Source organism: Agelaius tricolor, unplaced genomic scaffold, assembly GCF_023055355.1.
Source record: "Agelaius tricolor isolate 1412-34295 unplaced genomic scaffold, bAgeTri1.0.p SCAF_16, whole genome shotgun sequence".
Lineage (NCBI taxonomy): Eukaryota > Metazoa > Chordata > Aves > Passeriformes > Icteridae > Agelaius > Agelaius tricolor.
In genome coordinates this window covers 11,199,258-11,224,446 of record NW_027269276.1, presented here as the reverse complement: position 1 = coordinate 11,224,446, position 25,189 = coordinate 11,199,258, and the positions used below count along the sequence as shown (strand labels likewise).

At 37.6% G+C, this 25,189-nt stretch overlaps 1 protein-coding gene across 3 annotated transcripts in view; it reads left to right on the top strand.

Moving 5' to 3' along the window:
• SEMA6D (semaphorin 6D) overlaps positions 1-25,189 on the top strand; it is a 411,819-nt gene that overhangs the window by 172,477 nt on the left and 214,153 nt on the right. For all 3 annotated transcript variants that reach the window (XM_071441515.1, XM_071441514.1, XM_071441518.1), the window contains one exon: positions 12,631-12,676. The gene's annotated coding sequence lies outside the window, so the exon portion shown is untranslated. The remainder of the gene's footprint in view (positions 1-12,630; positions 12,677-25,189) is intronic.

Sequence of the window (25,189 nt, the reverse complement as noted above, 5' to 3'; positions counted from 1 at the left end):
AGCCCCAGGAGTCTGACTGATTCTCAGTACTTAAAAACTGCTGAAGAAAATTTCAAAACCTACCCATATAATTATCTGTCCCATGTACAGTGATTACATACATTAAATGAATGCAATTATTCAGGATGTCATGTACTGATTTGCAAGTAATAATGACTTTGAAAGGAACTGAAAATAACAGGGAAAAGAGCTAGAGTAGGTCCAATTGCCCAACAACATTAAGACCTCATTGGTTCAGTGACTGGAATACTTTGGTCTGTATCTAATAACTCCAAAAAGCTATTATTCTAAGGGGCATTTTTTTACAATTTAAACTTCTGATCATCCAGCTTGTGTCAAGCTCAAAATGAAAGATCAGCAGGTTTTGAACATTGATAGAAACTTCTTACATTTCTGATTTGAAACAACACTAACAGCAGTAGAGATAAAGAGACAGTCATTACACAGCAATATATATATATAAAACATTTCTTTTGAATACAGGATTCATTTCCCTGTGTGTTGTCCTAGACAGTTTAAGCATTTTAAAGACCATACCATAAATCTATCCCTGATATTTTCCACAACAGTTTAAAGTTATGAGAAAACAGGCTTTGAAACCTTTGCTCACCCATGTATGCACATAAATCTCTCCTGGTTTCCCTCACTGTCAGGCAATTATAACTTGTAACTGCTTCCAGAGACACCTGACTTTCCTGATGAAGAGCTATAATAATAAATTGTTCCAATAAACATGATGACACTCAGAGCCACATAAAGGTAGAGTCAATTAAGAGCAACAAACAAGCAGTGCTTCACCATCACTATAACCCAGCCTGTGCCACCTCTGAGAATGTTCTGTTGGGTGCTCAGCACACCCTGCCTTGTGCAAGAGGAGGAAAACTGTAGGATGATGGTGATGGCTTGGAACAGCACAGCAATAATCTTCTGGGTTTGTATTCCCCCACTTTGCACTCCTTGACTTTCAGAAGCGACCATTTCATAAAAGTCGTATTTGCTTTCCTTTGATTTACAATTATTGAAATTTTAATAAGGATTGTGCAGCGACTCCAGACATCACATATTGTCAGTGAGAAATTATAACTTTATTGCAGCACACACTGACAGCCAACTCATAAAAATGAATGACATTCTATATCATAACATCTCGTAGGCTGTTCAGAATGTTAATAGCTCACTTCATCTTTCTTTAGCATAATGAGGCAGACAGTGTACCAATATTCAACATGAAAATGAAGATTAAGAAAATTTGAATTGAAGCAAGAAAGTAGTATTTAGCTAAGGTTCAGGCAACATTCTGATAAAAAGTTTCAATTAAAGTACTCTTAGGGAACCTTTTATCACTTGGAGCAAGGCTTTGTTACCAAATACCTACACTTACTACAAAAATATAATTTTAAAATGGCTTTTAAAATGCTACTTTGAAACAGATCTATAGTCTTTCTCTTCTCCCATACAGTACTCTATTTTTCTATAGACTCAATTGTATAGGGTTGGATTATTTTAGAATAATCTATTTTTCTACAGCAGATCAAGCTAAAAATGGAAACAATGTTTAACAGAGATATTTTTACTACTTTTATTAGCAGTTCCAAGTGTATCTACTCAAATATGGGCAAAACTGTCCAATTACTTATCTAAATCTGCCAGTACTGTTAATCAAAAACTCTGGAGACACTGAGAGCCCTGGTTAAGATACCTGCAGCCTCACTACATCAACTATGACCACATTTCTCCATAGTATGAACTTGAATCAGCCAACTATTTATTAATAAAATTATCCAGTAAAGTAATGCACCTGAAGTTGCTGCTATAGGCTTTAATTTTGGTGATGATCAAAGAAAAACTCTTACTTTTTACTTTAGCTTTTTAACATTTTTTTTAACTTTAGGTTTTTAAGGGCTCCTTCTTTATCTCTAAGTATATCAAAATTAAAGAAATTTGATGTTTTGGAGAATTCCCTAACCAAAATATTTACCTTTTCTTTTTCAAAATACATGCACTTTTGAAACAGTCTTATGGCTGTACTTTCTTAGTGCAGTGCCTGAGGCAAATGTAACTGCCTGGATGTGGAAATATAATTGTATCTGTTGGAAGGGGATTCATCCCATGGTGTGGATAGAGCACAGGAGATTGATATTCCTTCTAGGAAGAAGATGGCAGATTTGGTCCTTAATCGCTCAGGAGGGCATTTTCTGTGGAGTGTGAAAAATGTCAGATCTGTAGAACCCTTTGGGTTTTCTGTCACAACCAGCTCTTCGTTTTGGTTTGTTACTGAATGATGTAAGCCGATTCCTGATTTGATTCTTCACTCATTAATACTTTTCATTATGGGTGATTTTGAAATTTATTCTGATACCTTGGAACATCCACTCTTACAAAGGTTTAACGATTTGTTGAATCTCCTCAGTTTATCACATTATGTTAATTTTCCTTCTTGCAGAATGGGCCATACATTAGAATTGAGTATGTTACTTAATCTTCATCACAGCAATATACTATTCTTTTTTCCTTTATATTTGTTTCCTCAGTGTGAACTGAAGATTTCTCTCCCTTTCTTTACTTGACCTCTGGTATTTACCAGCTGCCCAGGGCTCCGTGGTACATTTAAATCAATGACCCTGCATGAAGACAGCTTTCAGAGCCAGGCAAAGCCCTCTCTCAGGCCCTTCTTTCTCCCCTCTGGTTGTCTCCTCTGTGTCTCCTCCTTCCCTCAGCAGAATGGGATTCCTGCTCAAATTTCCTTTCCCTTAATTCATTTGGTTCAATATACTGCCAAGCACACAGTGCTTGTATTGATATTTATTGCTTTTCTTCCCCTCCCCATGCAAAATTAAGATTTACTTCTTAGTGTTTCTGTAAATAAAAAAGCTTAGACTACTTTGCTGTCTTTTGGTGATTTGCCTTGTTCTCAGTGCACTGTATCCATTCCTGAGGGTATCAGCCTCTGCTGAATATTTCTTTGCACTCAAGGTCAGTTCCCAGCTTGCTAGAACATACGTGCAATTACTTTTGGAATTAAGAGAGCTTGGCTAGTCTGGTTAAATGCAGTGATTCTTAATCCAATCTATACCATTCCTTTTATTTCACTGGCAGTTGAGAAGGTGGTAGTGAAATAGCTTTTGCAGCAACTTCATATATTTGATTTTATCAGTAAGTCTTAGTTCCCACATCTGATTGCTCATTGGAAAAGCTCAGAAGTAATTCTCTAAATCTAGTGAGTTTAATTTATCCCTGTGTCATAAGTAAGTTCAGCTTGGCACTGGGGGTCTGGTGCAGATAATGCTACTTTAAAGGTTATCTGGCTTTCTGCAGGGTGTCAGAAGCTCAGCTGCAGTGGAAAATAACCAGAATGCAGCCATTGTCTGGCAATGTCATGGGCACCAAGAGATTTACTGGAGGAAGTACAGAGGGAGCCATATACATCAGCTGATGACAGGTGGGAATTGTCTCCCCACTTGATGGAATCACATCTCACACCTGCAGCATGGATGTGCTGTTTATTTCACCTGCTGCCAGGCAGGGACTGTGTCCTGGCTTGATGGAATCAGCTCTCACTCTTGCAGTACAAATATACTGTAAAGCAGAGTTGTTTGGGCAAAAAACTTATACACATGGGAGGGCTTCATGTGTCTGGTTATTTCATTTGATTGCCTTGAATTCATGAGAGTTCAATTGTGTAAATCTGGTGCAGGCTGGGTAAAATTTTGTCTAATTTTGCACCAAATCATAGAGTAGCTGGTAGTGGGCAGGCAAACAGTTGCTCTACCTGATGTCTCTGTTTTCCATTTATCAAACTTCTTCTTCATGATTCGGGTATCTGTGGCCTTTTCCGCCTCACTTGGGATTTGGACTGGTTTCTCAAATTTTGATTTTCTGTCTTCAGTTAATATTTAGCTCATGCCATTTCTCTGAGAAATTATTACTGCAACTGCTGAATGCCATTTGTGGTCAAAATAGCATAGTAACATTAATCATATACATCATCTGTGGTGCCACTGGCATGCAGAAAAGACATAAATACACTTTCCAGGCTTCACAATCTTGAAAAATAATTGATGCTTTGTATAATTATCTGATAGATACTTACAGATAGATGGCTTCATATTCTTTTACACCCTCTAATTTCTGTAGTCTGTTCATGATCACTTGGATTTAGTGCATACCGAAGCCCTGCTTCCTGGGAAGTGGCTGGACATTGCCTGCTGATGAGAAGTAGAGAATAAATCTTTTGTTTTCATTTGCTTCCACACATGACCTTTGCTTTTGCTTTATTAAACTGCCTTTATCTTGACTCACAAGGGTTTTTTTTCCATATTATTTTCTCCCCCCAGTCCTGCTGAGGAGGGGAGTGATAGAGTGGCTTGGTGGACACCTGGCATCCAGCCAAGGTCAGGCCACCAAACAAGATATATTTCTAACTCTTATTTTACACACATGGTATTGTACTGTTACCCTCAAAAGCATTGACTAAAACTTCAGTTGTGTGCCTTACCACTGCCTTGTTTCTTTTCTCCCCTGTTCAATGAGGTCAAAGCTCTCCATGTTTCTATTAAAAAGAACATTTGAGTACAGAGGAAAAAGGATCTTCTAGTAATTTTAAAGATGAAATTTTATTTAGAAAAAAAATCAGATAAACATTTGGCATGGTATATGCTGATCAAATATGTCTGTGCTTTAATACAGCATATCAACAAACAAAATGGGAGTTGTAGGATAATTGCATAAAATCAGTAATAAATTTCCATACTGAATATGTTGTCTGGAAGAACTTAATGATAACTTTTTTGATTTTTAAACAGCTTGAACAGAACTGAGACCAACTCAAGGGAGTTCTTTGTCTGTCCACGTCTGTTTGCTCATGTGTAAACAGGAATAAGAATATTTTCTTCCTCAATATGGTGTTACAGAACTCAATTAACATGCTTTCATTGTCTCAGCAATAAAATATTTTGTCCTGTTGATCTAAATCCACTGTAAAAGCTACACATGGGCAACAGCAGAATTAGACTCTATGGTATTATTAGAGGCCTAATAATCATAGCTCAAATCATAGTTAATTTCAATTAGGGTGTTAAATTTACAAAATAAAAATATGGAGCCACTGTTGTCCATAATTTGGAAGGGACAATGGGAGAAACGTGAGATTAAACAGTTGCTAAATTATTATCAACTTACAAATGCAAACTTTGTCATACTGACAAAGCATTAAGTAGCCTGGAACTATTAAATTGCAGTCTTCAAAATATTTGTGAAATAGGAGAACAAAAGTTTTTCTGGGTTATTGCAAAGGAACTTATGTCACTCTTTTTAAGATAGACCCAGTGAGAAAAATACACTGCTCTGACATCTGTAGACATGAGTGTTGTTATAACACTAGTGTTGTAAAATATGGGCTTTTGATTCATGACACATACTCAGTGTTTCTTCCATATAGTTCTGGGGCTAATTTGATTTAAAACACTGGTATCAGAATGGAGCATGTCCTAAAGAGCAGAACATAATGGATGTTAAATATTGACTTTTCAATTGGAAGGGTATATTCATTATACAGCTGGAGTTAGCCTATCTTAAATGTTCATAAAAGAAAGAGAATCAAAAAGCTATAGAATCAGTCTTGAAAAGTACCCTTCTTTATATCAGTAATGATCTTCTGACTCTGCTTTTTATTACTTCTACTGCTGTCAACTATCTGATGTTAGAAGCTCTCTTTCCTTTATGGCTTAAATAATGTTAGAGACTCATTTAAAATTGTTGTGCACAATAAACTGTTCTGATAACTGCTCTTATAGGTTTTCTGTAGGCGGCCTCGCATTTTCTAATTTTCTGATAACCAAAAAATGGCCTTGAAATATTTTTCCTCACTCTTTATTTAAAACTTCCTAGATTATATGGAAATTGCTTTACTCAGTAATCAAATCCCTTTCCTTTCTTCTTTTTAAAATCCAGTTTTCACATAGGACACTTTAAAAACTTGTTGGGCTAGTTATTTATATTTATTAAACTCCGCTTGGTTTAGCAGGTAGGGTAGCAAAGGAGAGTCTAGTCCAGTGTAACAACTCACATCCCAGGTTCTCTGCAGGCCAGAGCACTCAGCAGCCTGCTCAGGACAGAGCAGTGGCCAGTGTGGAGGCCTCTCAGGCCCTGCCCCTGCTGACCTCTGTCATTCCCAGCGCACATCTGTTTGCAGATGGGGAATCCAGCTATCCTGGCTTTGTCTCTACTGCATTTTCTGGCTGTCTCTGTGGTGCAGTGCATATGGGACTCAACCAAGACCAGGTGTTATGTCCATTCTATATGTTTCCTGCATTGTCAAACCTCTACAGGTTTTAATTTTTGCTCCAGTTCAGGTCATTGTTTGGCTGGGGTGATCACAGTTTGCATTTAGTTCTGATTGGAGAAAAAAATTACTGTCTGAGAGCAGGGGTTTTATTTGATTCCCAGACTTACTTCTGCACTAACCACCACCTATTGTGTCCATCCTTCTCTCTCTGAACTAATAAATATTTATAGAGTAAAAGATTGGCAACTGTCCCATGTGGCTGGTTAGGGTACTTACCTGGAATATTATCCCTGCTCTACATAATCCAAAGCAGAGGAATGTTCTGGGTCTCATCTAGGTGCCTCAGCTACACAGCTATTTACTACTTGGGGTTTTCCTGCTATTTTTTCCAGGGCACACATTCTACATCAAACTTCAGAAACTGTTCTAGTGGAAGTATAACCTAGCAAATATCCTTGACCAGGTTTAACCTTCAGCCACAACAGTGCCGGAATATTCAGGAACCTTTCTACCCTTGCAAACAGGCATGTCTCGCATGATGAGAGTAATTGCAACCCTTGATAAATCCCTACAGAAGTGCTTTTCCTACAGTCATTATTTCTATCCTACCTTCAATAGGCCTGAGGCTGTGACCTTCTGTTCGGAGTCTTTTCTGGAAGAAATTAGAAATTGAAAAAATCAAGGTTTGATTAAAAGATGTAGAGCTGAGTCACTTCAGAGGACTGATAACACACATCCCTAACAGTCACTTCCCTTGGCGTCATATCAGCTTTAGTCAAGTCAGGGTGGGGAGAGGTGGAGGAGCCCTTTGGGAGGGTGAGTTTTTTTTAGTTATGTGAACCAGCAGCTATATTCTGATATCTTAGATACCAGTTTTCAGCTTAGTGGAGCTGAAAGTTTTTATTTTTACAGCTTTCCACTCTACTTCTCTTCTTGCCAAGTCATAAAATCTAAGGCACTGCAATATTTAGTCTATTCATGCCCATATAGAGAGCTTATATTTGCAATACCCAAAATAAAGGTGGCTTTGCATGAGTCCCATTTAAGCAGATGCTTGAGGATCCCTGCAATAAGTACAAGAAGGATCATCCATCGTGTCACTGCTTCAGAAGGTGCAATGCATTTCTTTCCTACATCCAGGCATCTTTAAATGCTGATTATTCCTGACTGTCAGTGTGGCCAGTTATAGCCACAGGTATTGGATATAATTGAGAACATCCATCAGATATCTCTCAATTCTAGCACAGTATACTACCCTTGATCAAGATTAAAACCAGGTGAAAAAAGGAAAATTGTGATGCAGCCTTTTATCACTGCAACATTTTTTGGATTTAAGTTTGTTGGATCACTTCAGAGTAATCTATTTGCTTTATCAGTAATTGCAATCATAATAGAAATAATTAGCTTTAAAAGCAACATCAATTTAATTTTTTCTGTTTCTACAAAATAATTTGACGTTTCTCTAAAATATTCTTGTAAATTTCTTTAATTCATGGGAAGTTCAAAAATTGTTACCTTTTCATATTCAGGAAGAAAGGAAATTTCATAATATTGACATATCCTTTTTAGGAATTGCACAGTTGAAATTCTCTGGTGAAGAACTTTGTTACACATTTTGGATGGCAGTGAAAATTGTGGCAGAGATATCACAGAAAGAATTAAGCTCTTCAGCACAGTTTGTGATTTGTGTGAGAGGGCCTGCTTGGGGACCTGGCACTTTCTGTAGAGATTTAACAGCTCTAAGGATTGATATAATGTTGGACACAGGAATCACAGGACTGAGCCAGAGGCAAAAGCGGGAACCAGGAGGCGTAGGCTGAACAGACAGGAGTGGCAACACCTTTGATGTCCTTATCCAATAGGAATGGAAATACATTTAAATAGAAAATAGCAAATAGAAATTGTTAAAAAATAAATGTCCTATAAGGTATGAGCACAAAAACCCCCACTCTCATTTTAAACCCCATACATCTGTGTGTAGTGAATCTGCTAGAAGTTTTGCTTTCCTTTTTAGAAAAAAGCAAGCAACAACAAAATTAATAGCTCAATATAACTGCATCTTTACATTTACTTGCAAAACAGTAAAGAATAACCTCAAGAATATTAACTTTGATGGGTTTTGCCTCTTGGGTAGGCTCAGGTGGTTTAAACAAGCCCAGGAAAAGGCAGCCATTGTTATAAACTCCTTGAGTTTGTATGGTATTTCTCCCTAAGTGCTTGTGTACTATTGCTAAATAAACTGTGCTTTAAGAATGTTACTGATCTCTTCTCCACACTGCTCACAGAGCTCCAGAGAGAAGGATTACAGCACATTTTAAATGTAACTTTGTGACCCAGGATATATCTGTATTACCTGGGATATTCATATTGGTTTTATTTTACTGTTTTTACTGACTAAAATAGACACTTCCAGCAACATAGCCAAGAGACCAGAAGTTTAATATAATTTGGGGGAAAATAAAGCTAAACAGTTTGAAAAGGGAGACAGAACCCCATCCTGAGAGAGACTGTGGGATAAGAACTGATTCTTCAGGGACAGTGGGGAGAGGATTACACTTATACAGTGGCTGTGGATTTTTTTTTTTTTTGAACTGTATTGCTGTATTTCAGTTTTTGAAAAGCAGACGACTTTTTTTCAAAGTAGTTGCTGAAACTTTTATCTTGATTTGATTGTGTCTGGGTTTCTTTTATTTGTGAATATTCCAACATTCAGCCTTTGATGTTACCTTTGAGCAGAGCCTTATCAGGTCCTGAAAATAGCTTCATAGATGAAATTTTTTTCTATTGTATTAGCCTGGTTTGAAAAGAACCTAATTGACCTGCTATAATAAAAGATTTGACTTTAAAGTTTGATCCCAGCTTACAAGGGTTTGCATCTCTTGGTTCTGCCTTTTGAACACTTAAACAAGAGACATTTTTCAGTTTCTAAAAGCCTTTTAGCTCATGCACATGTATGGACAGTACCTAATGGACTCTAACCATTTATTCATTTCACAGCTGTGAAACGTTATTCTTTTTACATTTTCTATTTTTAGGTCAAAATGAAAAATCCATTTGTCTTATTTAGCTTTTTAAATATTTATTTTATGGTATTTTACATTCTTTCTGCTTTTGCCCTGGGGTATTTCTTCAAAACTCATTTTAAAATGTGCACATGATTGATTTAGTTTTTGAGGCAGGCTACAGGAACCAGGTTTCACTTCCTCTGAAACTGCAGAAAAGTGATGGGGCCTTATTGGAGAAAGGGACTATTGCATTTGCCTTGTAAGGAAGAAGAAAAGCTGTACTGAAAAGAATTATCATGATGAAACATGAAAAAGAGTAGGCTGAATTCTTTTTTGGATGTGCTGGCTCTGCAAGGTGAGAATCTGGCCTAAGAATTTTTCTGTAGTCTGTAACTTGAGAGAGGCATGAAAAGTAAAGCCAACAACATTTTATTGTCCATAGATCTTACCACCCCAGTGGAGAAATATGATGATTTCTTATTGAGAAGCAGAAATAGATTCTGTATTTGCAGTGTCTCCTATTTCCACTCCACAGGTCTGCATAATTGAACATGTCAGGTCAAAGGATGGAAAATTTTCTTTCTGGAGGAAGGCAGTGATTGAGCTGCTGAAGGCTGATTCTGCAGGCAGTGCTCAGGTGCAGGGGCTCCTGCTCTCTTACACAGGCCTGTTGATGAGAACTGGAGCTCTGCACTTTACAGATGCTGGGCTGGGGCTGAACAACCCAGCTCCATGTTCATGCGGTCAAAATGCTCACATCAGTTAATGGGAATTGTGTGAGAACAAGAATTTAGTAAAAAGAAAGAATGGCAGGATTTGGACCTGTACCAAATGCTTAGGAAAAGGCTGTGATTCCTGCCCTCTCAGTTAGAAGTTGGGTGTTGTGAAGCAGTCAGTAATGCCAAGACAGTTGGCAAGTGAGCAAAACCAAAATAATAGAATTAAAGGAGAGAAGGACTTCTTGCAATTAAAATTGCATGTACTGGCATTTCTAGTATGTGGCAGAGATCCTGCACATTTTACTCCTGAGTAACAAAGAACAGAGCTGTGTATGTCACCATGGAAATGTAAATGGAGTTCCTTTGACAAACAGAGAAATGTATGCCATTCCTTTATGCTCAGATGAACTGCTCATAGTGGGATGCAAGAGAAGAATGGGATGTCTGTTACAGAAAAGATATGAACATGCAATTGTAGCACCTTGTTCTACCTTCTGTTAGATTTTCATTAGGAGCTTAAAACATGCAAGGAGAAAAAAAGAGTGATTTTTTTTTTCTAGCTAATTATTTAATACTGTATTTATAGCAGGCAGTAAAAAAAATAATAGTGATCAACCACGTGGCAAAGAGCACAGAGGTAAAAGTGTAGATTTGTACACTATGCTGCTTCTGCCTGGGATGTCTGTCTGCTTATTTTTCCTTAAAAAAAGGATGGATATTTATGAATGAAAGGAACTTTCAAAAGGGGCAGGAAGCTGTGTTACAATATTATGAATCTGATTGAAGAGATTTTTTTTGTTTAGTTTTTATGATCAACAGATGTTTGGGAATTTTTGTTCTAATTCTGACTGCGTCATTCTTTCCTTGCCTGAGGAATGAGAATATATGGAGTGCAATTTAAACAATTAACAACAACCTATACTGGGAGCTCAAGAATTCAACACTTTTCTCATATTCTGAAGGTATCAGCTTATAATTTTGCTCTGTGCCCTTTGGAACAGAGAGCTAGGTAAATCTGAGTTTTATGTTGTTGCTTTAACATGTTTGTGCTTGATTTCACCAAATACTTCTGAGTTCAACTCCCACAATGAGTCTGAGAACTCAGTGTCTGGCTCATGTGTTTGGATATTTGAACTAGAAATGTTTTCAGAGATCAGCAAAGGGAGATGGAGTTGCCAAGCCAGGGGCTCTAAAGTCAGACCATAAAGGCAAAGAAAACAGAGAAGGATTTAAATCCAAACGCTCTATTTACCTTTTTTACCCCATTTGGAGTTATGTTTTGTGACTATCATAAGATGAAATAACTTTAAAATCTTCAGGAAGCCAATAAACTTTGCAGTATCCTGTTTTCCCCTTAGGAATAAGGTTGGGGTTTCTGCAACTCAGAAAGGAAAATTTTTAATGCCATCTGTTGTTCCTTTAAATGTGCTTATTTTAATTTATTTCTAACAGAAACCACCCTGTCACTTCTTTAACCCATCTTCCTGATTTAAAATATTTCATTCAGAGCAGCAATGATGCTTCACCCAGCCTGTTTTGGATATGGAATCTTAAATATTCTCGAGGAAATTTGTCATATAGACATAGAGTGCTCTTTGTAAGTTGCAGAAGGTATTTTTTGAGTAAAGATAATGGAAAAAATTAATGGAAATCATGAGCAATCTGAAGATTTTCTAATAACAGAAAATAACAGAAAAGGTCAGTAAATTAGTAATTGCCTCTGAAATATAATCATAATACTGCCTAGTTACTAAATTGGCTTATTAAAATATGCTCAGGAGGGACGATTAAAAGATTCTTTATGCATTATGAATTAAGTATCTTTTTTTTAATTTGGAAGAAATTCACATTTAGGAAAATTATGAAAATGCACGATATTCAAAGTTAATAATAACCATATCATTTCTGTAGATATCGGGGGGGGAAAAGTAAGCTAAGGTGATGCTCTTTGTTTCCTTGGTACTAAAATGCAACTGATTTTGAAATTAAAGTGATGCCAGACAGCGACACTTCACATTCACTTGGGACAAAAAATACCCAACTGACCATTCAGGATTGCTGTAGGGAGGCAGAATAGTGGGGAGTCAGAATGAAAACAGTGCTGGAGAAAGGACCATAGTAGAATATGTCTTCATTTCTCACAAGGTATCTATTTTTCCCTCAAAAGTTAATGTTTCTTTAAAAGTTGGTATTCCCCATCCAGGCTAATAATCCTTCAGGATAACTTTAAGGTACTTGTTTCCCAAATACCTTCTGGAGGATCTGGTAGCACTTTCTGCTTTCTGACTACCATTCTCATAGCCTGGATCTCATCTTGATTCCTGCTGAATAACAGAATTTTGATGACTGCAGCTTCCTTCTCCCCCACCACATCTATGTACACTGATAAATATTGTACTCACTGCTTTTATCCTTTGGGCTTGTTTTAAGGGAGAAGTTACCTGGGACTGGTTTGTTACATCTTCTTGCAATGTTTAACTATGAAGGAAGCACCGTGCTCTCTTCTTACATTGCCTCCAGTGACTTGTTTGCCAATCAGTGCAAAGCTCTGCACTGAGCCTGGTGTTCTGGGAAATTTCTCATTGTACAACTTTTTCTGACGTGCTCCATTTTCTGTTTGCAGAGATGTGGATGCCGGGGGGTGGTTACAGCAGGAGGAGGAAGAACAAGTAAGTAAATTTGAGGGGATACATTTGCAGGCCTTTGTATGGAGCAGTTGCAGTCAGTTGTTTCAAAGTGCACCCCAGTTATGCTGGCATCCCAGGGGAGCTGCTTTGCCTTGCATTGTGCACCCCAAAAAAGAGAAAGCTCTTGTATCTCAAGTTCTTTTGTAATGACATCTACATTCAGCACAAAGCACACTACAAAATTAATAGCACTCTGCTGTGATTGTTCTCAGCCCAAGGGTTTCAAACAACCCTGCCTGTCCATAGCACCTTAAAGTCTCCAAGCTGTTTGAATTGTCTCAGGAGCCTAATTTGAGCTACTCAGTTCATAAACCCCATCTTGCACCAAAACTGAATGAATAAATGAAACTGATAGTTTTAACATTGCTTTTCCTCTCTCTGTGGCTACAGTAGACATATTTGCTTTGTAATATAGTTGAATTATGCAGCCATCTGCCCTACCTTGTGCTGAGTTTAACAGTGGGAAGATGAAGAGAGCTGGTATGCATTTAGGAATAGGGGAACAGGCTTGCAAAAAAGCTTAAGGGGGGTGTGTGAGCAACAAGTGTGCCTCCTGCTTTTAGGATTTGTTACTGCAAGGACATAAAACAGCATTAGGTTTATGGTACTTTGATGCTATAGTGAGTGACTTGGGAATAAGAGGATTAAAAGACAACAGGCAGTAGGAGACTGGTAGCTTTTAATTCTTCCCAAAATGGTGATGAAGAGCTGGATACAGAAAAATTAGATTTAAATTCTTTCTTGTGCAGTTTATGAGATAATGCCATTCATTATATTTAATAATAGATCTACTTCTGTTGTATAGATTTTTACTTAAGGATTTGGTAAATCTGTAAATTGACCATGACAGCATACAATTTTTTACTGTCTGCAGACAGAGGCTGTGATCCAGGCCACAGGTACCACAGGAGCTGGCCAGGAGCTCATGGATCCTGGCCATCCCTTCCAGCAGGGAGACTGCAGTTAGGAAGTAGTCACATATTTAGTTCATTGCTAACAGGACACAATAAAAGTTCATAATGCCTCTTCCTGTGTGACCTGGTGAAAAGAAGTTTTAGCACAGTTCCTCTTGTTTTCAACTCCTCTCTTTTTTTTTTTTTTTTTTTTTTTTTTTTGGCAACGCTTTTCTGCTTTGCCTCACTGCTGAGGTCAGATTTGGATGTCTGCTTTTTATTTATTTTTACTAAATCTCACAGGTGCTTTCACTTTTTGTGAAAGAAAGGTACCTGTCAGGTAAGGACTGGTTGTGTAGGTCTCCAAAGAGATTAATTAAACCTGGGGCACACAGAGGCACCTGAAAACCACCAGTGTTAAAGGAGATGTGACACTTGGTTAGATGAACTCTGTTCTACCAAGGGTCTAAAATGAGCTTCTGGCTGTAAACAGCCTTTGAGGAGGGACAAGAAAATGAGTCCATATGAGCCCAGAATTGCTGCAGGTGCATAAATGCCCTAATTTGAGATACAATTCTGTATCATAATCATCAAAATAGAGTAAAAATGTATTTTTTGGTTGCCTAGAACAGAGATGGTAAATGGTGTTTCTTGTGTTCCAGGGGGATTACTCACATAGAAATAATATGCCAAAGATTGGGCCTAGATTAAAAGGATTTTAAGCATAATAGAGAAGCCATCCCCATCTCTCTGTGAATAAACTGGTAGTTTCAACATAGTTCCTGGGATACTCTTGTCATATCATAAAAATTAATGGAGTTTATACTAGCTGCATTTCAGCTGTCAGATTCACCAGGGAAACAGTGATTTGCAAACTGAACCAGTGCTTGCTCCAGACTGGAGAGTGCTCCTGACCCAGTGTGGGCTCAGATCATGGGTCCCTAAGGGAAATCTCACACTGCAAACTTTGACTGCAAGTTTGGTGTCAATGTACAGGAAAATGGAGTTTTGGGGCTGTCAGTCAGGCACCATTCACAAGGAAAGACTTCATTTCAGAAAGGGAGAGAGGAACCTGCCCAGAACAGTCTGGTTTGGAAGGAAAAGAGAGGAGCCAGTTTTGTGCATTGTCTGCTAGGCAAGGATACCCTGAATGAATCGATGGCTTGGCTTTCTGTGAATTCTGAGGAAGGTGGCATTATCACATGAATCTTAGCAAGTTTGGCATGGGATCTTTTTTTCAAATATGATTCCCAGTAGTATTGTATTCAAAAGAAAGAGCAAGACAGCCAGTATTTCAAAACATCATTTTCAGCTAAAATCTCACTCTAGGCAGAGTAAAAGAAAGGATTCAGTAATGAAGAGGAAAATGCAGAGATGGAAGAACTCAAGTTTTCTCAAAAAACTTTCTCTAAAAAGACTCAAATTATGAAAGCTGTCTGTATCAGTTTTGATAACATGGCTCTTGAGGACATCTAAAATCTCATTAAATACATGAGGATCCGGAACAGAAATGTTCAAGAGAAAAACTAGACCAGATTTTTCTAGGATTCTAACATAATCTTTTTAATTTTCTAAAGAAGAGTTTTAGCTATCTTGATAAAATGGACAGCCATGCTTGTAGGAGGCCTGCTGAAATGTTACTGTTATTATTAATATTGGTAATAATATTATTACTATGGAAAATAATAATTACCAGAAAATCAGGTAGTGATCTGAATTAATATTGATGAAGCTAGACATAAAAGTTATACTACTAAGAATAACTTTTTACCCAACATTTTCTAGCACATCAGAAAAATTTCATTAATCAAATGAAGACTTTAAATTTCAAAACATGATATTACTGCAAAAACAGACCAGAGGCAATTCTCTCTTTGCTGTGTTCTCTGAATGGGAGCTCCCTACCTTTGTAGGCTGCCCATCAGCAGGGTAAGATGCAGCACAAGCACACAGCTCATTTCCCAGCCTGTTCCTACCCAGTATCATGTTCAGCACTGGCTTTGCTGCTGTAGACAGGTCTGTGAATGACAATTCAGGAATTGTCAAAATCCTCAGTGAAGTAGACAGCTGGAGAGCTTGTCACAGAAAAATCACATTAAAAGATTTCAATTCACCAAGTCTTTTTTCCCATGTGCTCAAACATCTGGAATACAGAAGAGCTTTCTGTATGTATGTATGTAGCCAGACAAAATGTTGTACAGACTTCTGCCTACTAGAAATTGGTATATCATTGGCTGTCCTTGGATGCCCAAGGGACACACTACAGTCAGGAGCTGACAGGTACCAAGGATCTACACAGATTTATAAAGAAGAGCTTGAAAAATGCTTGAAAATTATGTAACAAAGAAGGAATAATATATAATAAACTGATTCTGTTCTAATTTACATCTGTATACATCTGAGGTAATTTATGGCAATCATAGCAAAATTCTAGATTTGTATTTTGACTAAGTTTGATTAATGCAGCAGACACCGATCTTGCTATAAAGTTCTAACCTTCCTTTTACAAGTTATTAAAAACCCAAAAATTCTATATGTTATTCACCAAGAGATGCTAATGTTATTACTTTTCAAGGGTTTTTTAACTAATTTTCCAGTTTAAAGTACTGATTCACTGAGAATCAGTAATAAAATTGAAAATACAGCACAGTATTCTTTTATGGTGCCTGCACTACCTAGGAGTGCTCTTCACAAAAAAGTATTCTTGTCTGATAAAAGATTCCACAACTAAATTAATTTATAAAATTAAGATTGAACAATTTTCTTGAATCTCTTCTACTTTCTGGAGGGGTCATGACTGCACTAATGAAGGTTAAATAGACTGAGGAATGATTGGTAGAATATCTGTGGGAGACCTCAGAAATGTGTAGCTTATAGAAAAAGCATTATAGCACCTACCACATCATCTGTCATATCAGGTGAAAAAAATCTTCCTTCAATTCCCCAGGCATTTCAAAGATAATTACTCTAAATACAATGGGTGAAGAATCCTATTAGTTACGAGTCAAGTATTCAAGCTCTTTTTTTTTCTTCCTTCTGTTTTATAATATTTGGCTGGTTTTTCACCATCACTTTTTAAAATGTACAACTGTGTCAAGTCCTATATTGAAATTACAGCTGAAAGTGAAGCCGCAGGAACATGTAGGACATGCAGTGCCCCAGGTCAGTTTGCTATGCATGAGCAGGACAGCAGGCAAGGAGCCTCCTTCTGCCAGAGGCTGGTCCAGGCCCCATCTGCATCCTCTGGTGTAAAGATCGGTGCTAGGACTCCCTGAGCAGACAATGGAAAGTAAAAAACTTTGATGTGTCCTTATATTTGTAAAGGACAGATATAAGGACACATTAAGACTTGTCCAGACATGAGCTGAGGAAGGACATGTTGTGTATTGTGAAAATATTTCAGCAAATGTGGAGTCATCCTGTGAGAATTTGAGACTGGGCATGTTGACTGTGTGCAGAGTACAGTTAGCTTAGTAGTGAGATGTCTGCATCTGAAGGAAAAGAACAATTCATGATTGCCATTTCTTTGCAAAGCTGAGTTAAAGGTTAATACCAAAGCTATAAATTTTGCTATTTTTGCTGTGGCTGTGAACCTACAAAAATTGCTTTGTGTTAATGGAAAATCCCATGACAGACTAACAAAAGACTTGACTGTGGCTGGAGGAGATTGACTTCTTGCAGAAAAAATGCCTATCAGGGAACCAAACTAAAACATGAGGTTTGCTCATGAAGAAGGGACCCTTGCCTCTGTTGGCATGAAGCTGGTGAAGTGTGAGTACATGGGATGAGCACAAGAAATGCTCATCAGTCCTTGGAACCTGGGATTTTATACACTGTATTTCCACTCTAATGGATATGGTCATTTGTTGTTTAAATGGTTTTTCTGGCCAGGATACCTATCTCCCAAATGGGAGAATGCCAAAAAGTGCTTGAATTCAGGTGGACAGAGTCCATGGTTATATGCAGGGTTCAACAGTTTCTCAGCAGTTTTGACATTTCTTCCCAGAAGAGACAGCTGGCTAGGAGTTAGGTCTGAAAGCTCAGAAAGGAAGCAGGTCCAGCTAACTGCATGTCCTTAACAGTCTCTTCAGGGACTCTCTGCAGTGTGTGCTCAGCCTGAGTGCAGATCTTCAAGTCCTAAATTCTGTTACACCTGAGATTTTCATCAGATTAAAGAAAACCCAATGTTTCTCTTGCCTGGAGCAATTGTAGACCCAGACTTTTATAAGAGACTGACTGATGATGGTTCTTTTCTCTGTTGGTAGGGAAGTCATAGACATTAAACCCCATCAACCTTTAGGTCAATTTGTTAGGGGAGACACACAAAATCAGTGTGTGCCAAATCAAAATCTTCAAACTCAGATGTTGAGCAAAATAGTCACATTGGAAGGCAACATGCCTTAGCAGTCATATGAGTAACAAAGTATTCAAGAGGAATCCTATTAAAAATAGGGGATATATTTGTAGCAGAAAATAGAAAGGTAGCAAAATATGAAAAAGTGAAAGTCATACAGCAGTACAAGAGTGAGAGTTTTAAACTCCAGTGCAGTCTTGCTGCTAACATATGGCTGGAGAGCTGGAGCTACTCAAAATGTAAAATCAGACACTCTAGAGACTAAATGTCTAGAAGAGATTCTGATTCTGGATAAATACACCTTTAATCAACTAGAAGAGTTGAGAAATCAAAATCACCAGGCAGTAGTCTGTCTCCATCAGTATGAAGAGCACACTTGGTAGGTGCAGTACATCAGATGCCAGGACACAAACACTCACCCAGAGCTGTCAGAGATGACTGGTGTCAGGAAGAGAGGCTGTGCAAGAAAGCCCTTGGAAAAGCCATTAGCAAGCAGGAGGCATTAGCAAGGCAGTCACAGCTCTGTAAGGGCACTTGGACACAGCAGCAAATGGCAGGAGGAGAAAAGACTGTTTTCTGCCCCATTCACTTACATTGGCAAGGAGTTACTGAGGCAAAGGGAACAATCATTAGAAGGGACCACATCCTTAGGTCAAAATAGCTGATTCCTTGATGAAATCAAGTGAGCAGAATCTTCTGCTAAAACTTTGAAGTCTCTGGCACTTGCAGCTGATCAAATCTACCTGATAACATCTGCATCATTTATAATACTATTTTCAACAGAGAACAGAATTTGTCAGAAACGTTGAATGCTTTAATTGTACACAGGAGGCTGGTAGGGAAGGGCTGAGGGCTCAGTGTGTCCCAGTTTAATTGCTGCAAATATTTTGAAGCGCATTTCTCCTCATGGCTTTGAGACACCAAATGTGATCTGTATGAAAAATGCAAACTATTACCTTCCCCTTTCACTGTTCTGAAAGTTGGAGGAATGAGAGGAGCTGTAGGGGAAGATGTGGCAAGAGGGTGGTGTAGAGGAAGATCATTGGCTTCAGCAGGATGGAAGTTAGACACTTGCTAACGGCTTGGACCCCTAGTCCCAGGTTACAGAGAGCACAGAGGCTGTAATCACAAAAGAGAGCACTTCCTTTGAATTTGAGTGCCTTTCATCTCTGTCATCCAAAATATTTTCAGTTTCTTCATTAGATGTATATAAAGCTAGTAGTGTAAGGCTCAGTTGCTCTTAAAAGCTTTGCTAAGCAATTCCGCTTGGGAAAAAATAACCTGTGAAGTAAATAAATAAATAAACCTGACAAATGTGTTTTTCCATAACTCTGCAGAACTGCACATCACCTGCTGGCACTTCTGAATTCAGTGTGCTGCATATCTAATTGTTTTTGCTCTCCTGTATTTTGCTTCCCTTTCAAAAGCTTTTTCTACTTCAATTGGTAAAACATCTTGTGGGCAATTCCTCTGCTTGCAGCCTTGCCTGGCACATTGTTTTTCCTTCACAAATATTATTAGGAAATAGAGAATGACTGTCTGGGATGATATAGGTTCTTTTGTTGCTATTACATGTGGAGAGACTTGTGTTGTAAACCAGCTACCACCTGTTTTCTTCTGAAAATGAAAAAGCAGTTTCTTGGTTTTTATAAAATGCATGAAACATCTAATTAATTTTGCTTGTATACACTCATTTACATAATAAATCCTTATAGAACCACATACTGAAATCTTAACCAAAATCCTCAGTAACCCATTAAGACTTTGTGTGTGTTTAATAGTATTTTCATGATTGGAAAGGGAGGGGGTGTACAGTGACCCACTGTGATACTAAAGTCAAGAAATCCTGCAAATCATTGACACTCAGTTTTGGAGTGACACCTCCTTTGTTGCACTGTGCACACCCTCTCAGGTCAACTCTTCTCAAATCTTACAACTTTAGTGTTGGCACCATGGAGTTGTTCTCTTGCAGATGGGTTTGGCACTATTGCTTCCAGCATTTATGCATGTATTTCTCCCAGAGGATTTGGAGTTTGACACACATTGGCCTGTAGAGACTTAAGAGGGTGTACTCCACCTCCAGCTCTGCAAAATCAGTGGGATCTGTTGTAGAAGGTTTAAAGGCTTGTTGACAAATTTTGAAATCTGGAGTTTTCACTCTTCACTCTTTCACTCTGTATCTATCTCAATGGACAAATCATGTTTAAAAATGTTGCTACTTTCTGCTCCATCAAAATATTGCAAACTCTTTCTATACTGTTTCAGCAAAGAATTTGTCATATTTAAAGCTGTAAGACATTTGTGCCTCAAACACCATTCTGCCTTGATCGAGTAGGTATCAACAATTGAGTTAACAATCAGTCACAAACACAGAAAAAAAAAATGGGAGGAAGGCAGTGTGGCACTCAAGGCCGAGCACAGATAGATGGAGTTTAATCATCTCTGGAGCCTCTCTGGGGACTGTGAAGGATTTTAGAGAAGGCCATATGTGACTGTTAAATTGGCTTCAACAAATCAAAATTATCTGTAGCAAAATTTGATTTTTAAATCTATTTTTTAATCCAAAGCACTCAAATTTCAAATAAAACAGGTGGAAAGTAACTGTCATTTTTAGGACAGAAAGCTGGGTTTTTTTTGTAAAAAGTAACTGCTTCCTACGTGTTTTTTTCTGAAACTGTTAATCTCCAATTAAAAAGATTGTCAATAATGAAACATAATCCAAATTAAGCCAAATTCTCTTGTTCATTTAAATTCTAAGGTGGTGCAGCATTGTGCTGACCAGGTCTGAGCCTCAAACCTCTTCAAAAAACCATTTTACAAAGAAAGATAAGTTTGGTTCATGTCAAGTGACTAGATTTCATCAGTTCTTTCTCCTTCTTGGGGATAAAAGGACCTGTGGCTTTTTAGCTTTTTTAGCTCCAGTGGCTAATTCTAGTTCATCCCCTACTCACTCCCGCTCTGTGAGCTCCCATGTCTCAATATTCCCTGCAGTGAATGAGGAGTGGCTGAGGGAGCTGGGGGGGCTCAGGGGAGACCTTTTCACTCTCTACACCACCTGAGAGGCGGGGGTTGGTCTCCTTTCCCAAGTTACAAGTGATAGGATGAGAGAAAATGACCTAAAGTTGCACCAGGAGAAGTTCAGATGGGACATTAGGGAAAAGATTCTTCACTGAAAGGGTTGTCAAGCATTTGAACAGGCTGTCCAGGCAAGTGGTGGAGTCACCATCCCTGAAGGTATAAAAATGTCACGTACATGTGGCACTTGGGGACATGGTTCAGTTGTGGACTTGGCAGTGCTGAGTTAATGGATGAACTCAATGATCTCAGAGGTCTTTTCCAACATAAACAACTCTATGATTCTGTGATTCCACCCTAAATTATTTCCAACGAGGTAACTGGTTAATTATGTATTTCTAACCAAACAATTGTACAATTTTAGAGGAGTATTTTTCCCAAAGTGGTCATAAGTTGCAAAGATAGGCAATCACCATTTTGAAGAATAGATGTTGTCACCATTTAAAGTGGGTACTTAGAGCACATAGTAGCAGTGTCACATTCATCACAGCATCTAAGAGACAGGATGCTTAAATGCAGTGAGAAGGCTGTTAATGCAGAAATGTTTTAAAACTGCCATCAGATGTCTTGTAGTCAATACTGGTACTTTACATAAAAATTGCCTGCACTGATGATAAGGTAACTTGTCTGAGCTCGAATCATTGGAGAACAATCAAATATGATAAATGATTGCCAGCTGCTGCCATTTTCAAAGTAGAGACAAAGAGCTGAGATAATACAACTAAGACAATTCACAGGAACTTCAGAGGAGCAACCCCTTCAAGTATTGTGTCATCCCTGACACTCAGTCAATGTAAATGATACCTGATGTTTATAGGCAGTAACAGGCTTATTTCAATACACCCAAAACCATCTCTCTGTATTTAGTAGACACCATCTATATTAAAAAAACAGCATTATATATCTAACTTGTCCATAATTATTATTTAGAATGCTTATTATTGAGACTGCCAAAAAATGTTATCATCAGACCATCTGTAGTGAGCAATTGCAGTTGTTGGTGACTGTATTCATGGTCAAGGGGGCAGAGCACTGTTACAAAATAATGTCTGACTGAACTTCAAGTTCAGTGCATTAGCAGAGTGGGTGCATAAACCAAAGGATAATTTTTATTTTATAATAAAAAGTTGCTATAAATATTGTATGCTTTTATATTCAGGAAATTTCCATGAGCTTACATGCAGCAGGGCAAAAATATACCTAATTTTTTTCGATAAGAAAGGAAACACCTGTTTGGGGACCAATTAAGAACTTCATAAAACTATCAGTCCTAATTACTAAATAGCTACAGGATTCTCATTTAAGCAAAATCAACCATACTTGAAAACTAAACTTAGAATGTAAATGATGCAATCATTCATAATTCATTCTGCCAAGTGCACAAAAGCAGAGCCTGCAGTAGGCTGTTTTTAAATCTTTTGTGCAGATTAATACAGCCAATACTAGATTTAAAAAAAGCTGTTAAGGAGAAACAGATCTTCGAAGGGCACTATTTTTTTATCCAGCATTTTATTACTAATCTTGAGCTTGAAAACATCTGCTTTAGAAGAAATACTTAGCAGAAAAGGTAAAGTTACAAACAGTCTCTGTTTGAGAAGAGTAATCTACATTTTCTGCTCAACAGAAATATTAGCTGCTCATTAAAGAATGTTGTATGGCCATTTGCAAGATTCAGACGTGCTTGTAACTGTTCAGTTAAATCTTAAATCTGGCAGTAGATAATGTCTACTGTCCATACATTAGTGGAATCAATGACCCAAGGTAATCCAAGGATAATTTCTCAGGCAAGCTAACTGAGGGCAAGACCTCAAGATCTCAGGTGCAGCTACAGCTCTCCTGGGGACAAAGAGAACACTTTAAATATCCATCCTTGATTTGCAGGTCTCAGCCCTTTTGCAGGCTAGAACAACCACACAAATTAGTTGTCCAAGTTCAGGTTACTGCTGCTGTTACCCTTATCAATGGAAACTCACTAGAGCAGGTGAATATCAGCTCATATTACATGGCATTTTTATGTGAAATCACTTTCTGCATGTAAATAAATACTACCCTATGCACACATAGATATTATCCCCACAGAAAGTTGGTTACTTACTACAACATATTCCAAAGCAATAAATTATAGTTGTTTAGACAATAACAACAATAACAATAAAAAATATATGTTTATAGTGTTATTCACTTACCAAAGTGCAGATTTTAGCTGAAGCTGAGCAGTCCTGTCTATGGTATTTCTTTTTACCTGTACTAAAATCTTTCTAAGCTACTATTAATCCTATGAGTAGCTTGGGAAAGAAATTGCACAATAAATTATATTTATGAAATTTAGTTTGTAATTGCTTGAACTAATTGTGAGATCCTCTTTGCCATCACATTCTTTATCAATTATTGTGGAGAGAAAAAACTGAGCCTACTCATTAGTCACAAATTCTTTGCTGATGTTGTAAATATATATAAATATAATGTATTCCTGTACCTATAATAATTTTATAGTCCACCTCTGTGATCTATCACTTCAGAAAATATTATTAAATTCCCTGTGCCTTAACCTTTGTTTGACAAAAAATATAACACCCCTTCAAAATCACTTTCCACAGCCATTCCTAGCAATCGAACACTATTCAATATAACCTCTCCCTAATTTCTGTCTTAGTCTACAGGACGTACAGTTTCATGAAACCAATAAAATTCCTGTGGATTTGCACTATCTCACCACTGGGACTCTGTTTCTCCTGTGGGACAGTGTCCAAGCAGGAGTCAATGGGATCCATGTGAGTATAGCACTCACAGGGATGGCTGGGTACACACTATCCTGAACAACCTCTGCACCATTAAAGCTGATTTAGGAGCTTCTGTTAACTCTTGTTTACTCCTGATTGTTCAGCTTCAGTCTGTAATATCATATATTGCTTCCCTCTTTTTTATTCACTCTGGTAAATCACATTAAATTGGGCTTTAGTTGAAGATAGGTGGTAAGAAAGGAAGTTTGAAATTGCAGCAAACCATGGATTCTTGTCCCTCTTGTCATACTGAATACCTGTGTATTCACTCAAGCTTTTACTTGAGTTGAGGTTTGTGGAGAGTTGAATTCCCTAGAGGGTGAGCTGAGATTTTTAATTTAATGCTCATTACTTCAAGAAACACGATGCATTTGCATTTACAGGACAGGAAAATAAATGTTCAAATTGAACTTAATCCTATATTTTGAAAATCTGCAATTTATTTGAACTTTCTTATTGGTCACTTTGGATTTCATTAAAGAATGATGGCATGAAAAAATAGGAAGCCACAGTATTCTTTCATAATTTGAAAATATAACATTACAGGTAATCGAATATAATTGTCTGGAGATTTAAGGAAGTGTTTCTACTGACAATAATTTATCTAACAAGTAAGAAAACCCCATTGTACACCCAGAAGGGTTAAAGGTGAGGATGTGGGAATATAAATTATGCTATGCAATCAAATTCTTGACATAATTGCATTTGTCTTTGTGTTCTGTGTGCAAAAACCACATTAAAACATGTTCTAAGAGTAGTATTTACTTTAAAGAAATCTTTCTGCACGTGCATTAGGAAACATGAAAGAAACTATGTAAAAGTTCAAGCCTTCAGCATGTTTAACCATTTATGAGTAGTTTATGAATATTTTATTAACTGTTACTTGAAAGAACAACAGAAGTGCTGCTTGCCAATTCAGAGAAAATAAGTGATCTTTAGTTTAATGATTTAACACATATAAGCTTTATGAAATGTGCTTGTTGCTATGGTACACATGCATTTCTCTGACAGAATAGATGCACATGTAACAGGATGCACATAGCATTCTTTTGCGTGAAGAATTTCATTCCTTTTGGATCATTTTGACTCTGTCTGACTTTTTTCTTCTACAGGCTTCATTTCCTCCCTTCACTCTTTTTTACTGAATAGTATTCTTTGCTCTAGGAAAAATGCATCCAGCAATTGAATCATCCCCTTTCTGAAAGTGAACAACCTTGTGATGCACTTTTTGAAAGTATCTGTTGCCTTTACCATAGTTGAACTGTGACATATTTTGAAAGATTCTGAAAAAATATTACTATTTCTGCCAGTGGAAAGTGTTTCATGTGTGCAAGAGCTGTACTGAAAATTGAGCTCAAATTCCTACTATACAGGGTATTTTTACTCTTTGTAT